Source organism: Alexandromys fortis, unplaced genomic scaffold (assembly GCF_014885135.2).
Source record: "Alexandromys fortis isolate MF-2015 unplaced genomic scaffold, M_Fortis_MF-2015_v1.1 scaffold_305, whole genome shotgun sequence".
Classification (NCBI taxonomy): Eukaryota; Metazoa; Chordata; class Mammalia; order Rodentia; family Cricetidae; genus Alexandromys; species Alexandromys fortis.
In genome coordinates this window covers 483,843-490,383 of record NW_026068203.1, presented here as the reverse complement: position 1 = coordinate 490,383, position 6,541 = coordinate 483,843, and the positions used below count along the sequence as shown (strand labels likewise).

The window sequence follows — 6,541 nt, the reverse complement described above, 5'->3', positions numbered from 1 at the left end:
TCTCAAATCGCATTAGGAGGCTGAAAAGACTGAGTGTCGGAGACTTGAATTACTTATGAAAATGTGCTTTATTACTGATCATTTGTTTTAAAAATGAGCTACACTAATAATTTTACTTTAAAGGGTATTTATATGGGATTTACTATATGGAATTTACTACATCATTTTAAAACCTTTACAAATGCTAATTAATATAAAAATCAGTAATATAACTCACTGATTCTTTGCTGAAAATTGAGACTAGTACCATTAAGATCTTTGAGATTACTCCATAACCTTCTTTGTAGGTTTCTGGGGAAAGAGGGCCTAGAGTTTAAGTGTCCAAGGTCTCAATCTCTGATCTGCCTTTTCTGGAACTGGTAGAATTTGACTCTACAGTTTTGTCAAAAGTAGGACTGAAGCTTGTGTGCCACATAAAACTTAAGTCACAGTATCCTGAGTTTCTCTCCAGGTTTAGTCATAGTCTGAAAACTAAAAGCATGAATTACATGATTTGTTATATTTCCACTTCTCATAGTATATTCATTTCATTTTAAATATGAGATACTATGTTAAACTCAAGAGAAACTGATAGGATTTAATGATCAACCCAAGATTCTGAAGAGTTCACAGTTTAGAAAAGGAAAGAGATACTAAGCCGATAATTGTAAGTTAGCACACTGATGTACAGAGGTGTGAAAGAAAAGAGGTGGGAGTAATGCTTCTACTTGTAGAATTTAGAAAAGGCTTAAAGAACCCTTTGAAAATAGCAATGAAGATAATGTAGAAGTTTTATTAAAATAACAGAGGGACTTAGATAAATTGTATAAAAGATAATTTAATACTTGTAGTGGAAGCTGCGGGCTGAGATCCTGCCACCCAGCTCCCGGCCACCTGGCTAGCTTATGCCCTGAAATAACAACACACAAACTGTATTCATATAAGCACTGTTTGGCCCATTATATCTAGCCTCTTCTTGGATAACTCTCACATCATGACTAACCCATATCTAATAATCCGTATAGCATCACAAGGTGGTGGCTTACCAGGAAGATTCTAGCATACGTCCATCTTGGGCTGGAGCTTCATCGTGTCTGCCTCAGAGAGGAGAGCTATGGGGTCTGGCTCACTTCCCTTCTTCCCAGCATTCTGTTCTGTCTACTCCACCTACCTAATTTTCTGACCTATCAGAACAAGCAGTTTTCTTTATTGATTAACCAATGAAACAACAGATTGACATATGACCTTCCCACATCATTTCCCCTTTTTCTGTTTAAACAAAAAGGAAAGGCTTTCACTTTAACATAGTAAAATTACATATAACAAAACAGTTATCAAGCAAAAATTACAGTTACAATATTTATATCTACTTTATCTTTTATCATAACAATGGAAAACTATAACTATCTATCTATTCTTCAACTCCATCAAAGACTCCAGAAGGATATAATATTACCTAAGCAATTTACAGAACTCTAGAAATCACAGAGACATCTTGCTGCCTGGAAAGTCACCCAAAGTTCCTCTGTACTGTTGGGGCATCCATCTTCAGCCTACAGGCCCATAGTTTCCAGCAGACATTTCCATGAAGCAGGAAATTTCAAAGGCATTTCAGTCACTATCTGCTGTGTCCTGCAGAATGTCTCGCAGACTCTTTCAGGAATCCCTAAAGATCATCTCACCTTTAGGCAAGTTCAGCAGTCCTCTCTCTGGGGGTTCTCTGTGTCCAGTTTATGCAACAGTCCAGGTAAGAGCAGTTTCTTGCCCAAATGGCTATAAAACTCCATAAGGAGCCTCTTCGATGCCCATCTTCCTTTTGAAGTAGATTGGTGCTGCCAGGAGCAGACATGTCTCATTGTCAAGAAAATCCCTAAGTTATTAAAACATTAAATGCCATATTCTGTAGTCTTTGAAAGGTATGAAGAATGCCTATCTGAAACATGTCTATGCACGTCTAGAAAATCTAACTAATATGACTACAAGCTTGACTATTATTAATGATTATCCATTAACATTACATTTTTACATGAACTACACAATCACAATACCTTAGTCAAGGTCAGAAATACATATACATATAACAAAATTGACCTTAAAATACATACTAATGAAAATTATTCATATCTATATCATATTCCCCTTTAAATGTAAAAGAACATTTATAAACAAATATTTGGGAACATGGGAACAGTTTTTTTTTTTTCTCTCCAAACTGCTTCCTGCTGAATGGGGGCGCTGTTATTTAGGTCTTTCATGAACCTGTCGGCTAAGTTCATCTCAGTCGGCAATTGATCAAAGTAATTTTTTGAAGGTGTTCAAAGCAACCATTCAGGAGGGCATGGTCAAATACTCAATAATATTTTATTCATTCAATCAAAAACATTTAATATGAATGCAGGTCCTGAAAGAGAAAATGGTGCTTACATAACTTTAAATAATTAAAACTACTAATATCACCCTTCTAATTTACAATATTTAATTTTTCATAACTTAAATATTTAAATTTTATGATGATACATGGACTACCCATAATGCAAACAGGTTGCTGGATAGGGTTTGGAAAACATCTAACAAATTAGAAAGTCATTTTTTCTCATTTCTTACATTAGATTAAATTTCATACTAAATAAAAATAGTCAAAGCTAAAACCATATAAGAATAAAGTGTTGGGGTTTAATATATAATTATTATTATCATTATTATTCAAAATTGCCTCATAATTATTGTGTTTTGAATAGTGTCCAAATTACCTCACATCTATATCAAGATCAAGAAACACTAAATGACAGGAAATAAACAGGAATTCACAAACAAAGGACTTTTTGAAAATATGTCGTAAATTGAATATAAAACATATTTAACATATATAGATATAAAAAGCCCATATAAATCAACATAAAACATAATAGTAATGCAATATTTTCTTGACTCAAACCTTTAAATGCTTTTCCCACAAATTACTAAGAAAGCCAAAAGTCATTTATCTATTGCCCAGTTTCAAAATTTTATTGCAATATATTTTCCTACAGGTTTTCTCAGTATTTCAATTTGTGTATCTGACAAAAGTAGATAAACAAAATTCATTTTGAGATGCATATTTAATTTAACAACACTGTTTATTTTCCATGTTCCTATTTAGAATGAGACTATACTTTTATCATATAGTTCAATGTCCGTATCTTAAGAAACTACTAAAGTTCCTTCTATATTAGGGATCAAGGGAGTTTGTCTACGAGGACATTTTTCCTTGCTAAAATTTATGTTACTTGTTAGAGGACTCTCACATAACTGTCCATAATCTTTTAACGCAGCCCGGGAAGCCAGCTCCCAGAACTGCTCCAGTGTAGTCAATAGAAGACCACAGAGTAGCAGGATTTCAGGAAAGTTTTATATCTGACAGTAAAAATAAGAAATCACATGCTTTCTGATGGTAACTTTATCTTTTACTTCATCTTAAACAATCTTTTCTGATAATCTCTGTACCTATACAACTATATACTTTACATACAGCTACATATCTCTCCTTATTTGCAGACATCTCTCTTCTGCAAGGTCATACATCTCTACACACAATTACGTCTATTTTCACATGACTACACATCTTTCTTTCACATACATTTCATCTTCCTTGTCTCCACAAGTCAAAAATATCCACACAGTCACAGCTATACATCTCATTTACATGTCATCTCATCATACAGCACTTGACAGAGCTCCTGAGCACAGTTCCTCAAAGTAGCAGCAACTCTTTTACACAGTCCCTCTCTGTTACTCTCTTACTCACTCACACACACATTCACTCACACACACCTACTTATACATTATTGTTACTATTAACTCCCTCGCTCATTCACTCTCTCACACTTCTCTCATGCTTTCTCATCTTTAACATTTTCCTTTTTCCACAGCTGCCTTCTCTCACAGTTATACACTGCTTCTCCTGCATAGCTTTACAGAGCTTTCTCTCATAGCCAAATTATGAAAAATCATGTTACATTTTCAAGGCCTAACCCATTCTCATAACACATGATAAGTTATGTAGTTTTTTTTTCAGGCTAAGAAGGTCAGATGTCAACCGACCAGAGGAAGTATTCCCTGATGAGGTACCCTGTCAGAAATGCTTGCAGATCACTGACTCTGAAAACTGTTTTTGTCTGTAATTTTACTTGTGCAAAACCAGTAATGATATCTCCCCATTACCATGCCTTTTCATGTAAAGTGTATATTTAATCTCATAATTACATCTCAGTCTTATGGGAACATATATCTGTAGATGGTCAGGAAGATGATTTCTTATTTAACTGTATAGTTTTATATATAGATTATATACTGTGACATGCATCCTTCATAACTAGATCTATGAGGACAGTAGTTACTTAAAAGCCTGGTTTGTTCTTTTGCTCAAACTACCTGCACACCATTATCTGACCTTCACTTCAGAGCAAATGCAAACTAGACTAATGGCTTTTGTAAATAGATCATTAAGTTTAAAAGTTTTCAATGATACAAAGTCAGAGTCATAGATGTCTAACCAGCTTACTATATAATGTACCCTAAGAAAAGCACACCAATTCTCTGCTTGCCAGTCTGATAACAATAGATCTATATCTCAAAGTTTGTCATTGGGTACTGTACCCCATGTCTGGTCACAGTCCCATTCCTGTAACCTTGGACCCTTGTGATGCCATGGTAATGGTTCAGTTTCCTATTACTTATCCTAGGTATGTACTTTTTACCAATGAGAAGTAAGTCTTGTGATTTTTTTTAATCACTTCAAGGCTCCTGTAAGGAGAAGACTTTTTAAGCAGGATGAGAAGGAATTAGAGTTAGGGCAGGAGAAATAGGATAGAAACAGAACAATAAAGACACCAATTGGGAAAAGCATGTGTAAAAGAGTTCTTTCACCCTCACAAAAAAGTCCTTTTCACTTACTGCTGAGTCCATTCTGAACCCTAAAGAGAGTCTTAGGGTTGAACCCCAAAGGTGCCCCTTAATGGTGGGTATAGACATGAGGTCTCCCCTTCTCAGTTGCTGTCCAGCCACAAAGAAGTGTCTGACAAAAAAAGTGCTTAAGGCCATAGAGTTGAAAGCTATGTTGTGCTGTGGGACAACGGCCTGTACCCTATCAACTGTATTTAAATTAATGCTGATTGGCCAGTAGCCAGGCAGTAAGTATAGGCGGGACAACCAGGCAGGAAGTAGAGGTGGGGTGATGAGAACAGGAGAATTCTGGGAAGAGAAAAGCTCATTTCCACAGTCGTGACCCAGCCACAAAAGAAGCAAGAGGTGGCAGCCTCTCAGAAAAAGGTACAGAGCCGTGTGGCCCTATAGCTCAGGGGTTAGAGCACTGGCCTTGTAAACCAGGGGTCATGAGTTCATATCTCGCTGGGGCCTACACTCACGGAAATTTTGCCAGGCAGTGGTGGCGCACGCCTTTAATCCTAGCACTCGGGAGGCAGAGGCAGGCGGATCTCTGTGAGTTCGAGGCCAGCCTGGTCTACAAAAGCTAGTTCCAGGACAGGAACCAAAACCTACAGAGAAGCCCTGTCTCGAAAATCCAAAAAAGAAAAAGAAAAAAAAAAGTACAGAGCCATGTGACTAACATAGACAAGAATAATGGGCTAATATAAGTTATAAGAATTAATAAGTCTGAGTTACTAGGCCAAACAGTTTATAACTAATGTAGACCTCTGTGTGATTTCTTTGGGACTTGACTGCGGGAACCAGACAGGACAAAAACTACAGACAACAATGTGGGCAGTGCCTTTGGCCCACTCTTTTACCTTACAGTGGCATGACTCCATCTCTGTTTGATAGTGTTCCAAATCTTCCCTCTGCTCCATAGCAAACACCTGTACAGTCTGAGGGTATGGTAGGATAAAAGAGTGACATTGCCATTGCTAGTTGCTCCTGCCTTACTGCCTCATCATGTTGGTGCAGTTATTTCAGATTGGAATTCAGGGTGGTCTATTTCCAGGATGGTCACTATAATCCTTGCACTTTCAGATATTCTCAGCTACCAGGTCCTCAGATGACCATTTCAGCTCATGCCTCCTCCAGGCAGTGGCCAAACTACAGTGACAGCTCTGGGCTCAACTCCTTCAAGTCTCATCAATTTCCCAATGGAGCCCCTCTCTCTGCTGTTGAGTTGGGGGTAACTTGGTGATTCCTGCAATGCTGTGGCAGCATCCCTGCCTCTGCCTTGTAGTACTTTGTGAAGCCAAAGGGTCCCATCCTGCCTACCCCACAAACAGTGGAGCCGCAGTTCAACAACCAGATCTTAACAACAGAGGAGACGTACAAGTAGTCGAATTACTAAGCCATATATACAGTCTATAGACCAATCTTAAACCTTGAGATTTTGACTTTTCTCCCCCCAAAACACGCAGTAATCTGGACTGATGTTGTTCCTTCAAGAGTCAAAGACCATCTAACATTTTTTCATTAATTGTTGTTATATACATATATGTATGCATACACACAAATACACAAACAAAACTACACATATACATTCTGATCAGTCTGTATGATGTTCTTTGCATGTATGTTTTTAGGGTTAATC

General features: G+C 37.2%; 1 non-coding gene across 1 annotated transcript; it reads left to right on the top strand.

Annotated features, from left to right (window-relative positions):
* The first annotated feature begins 5,300 nt into the window (after positions 1–5,300).
* On the top strand, positions 5,301–5,373 carry Trnat-ugu (transfer RNA threonine (anticodon UGU)). The gene has a single exon. It is a non-coding gene; the product is annotated as a tRNA-Thr (tRNA).
* Positions 5,374–6,541: the final 1,168 nt, after the last annotated feature.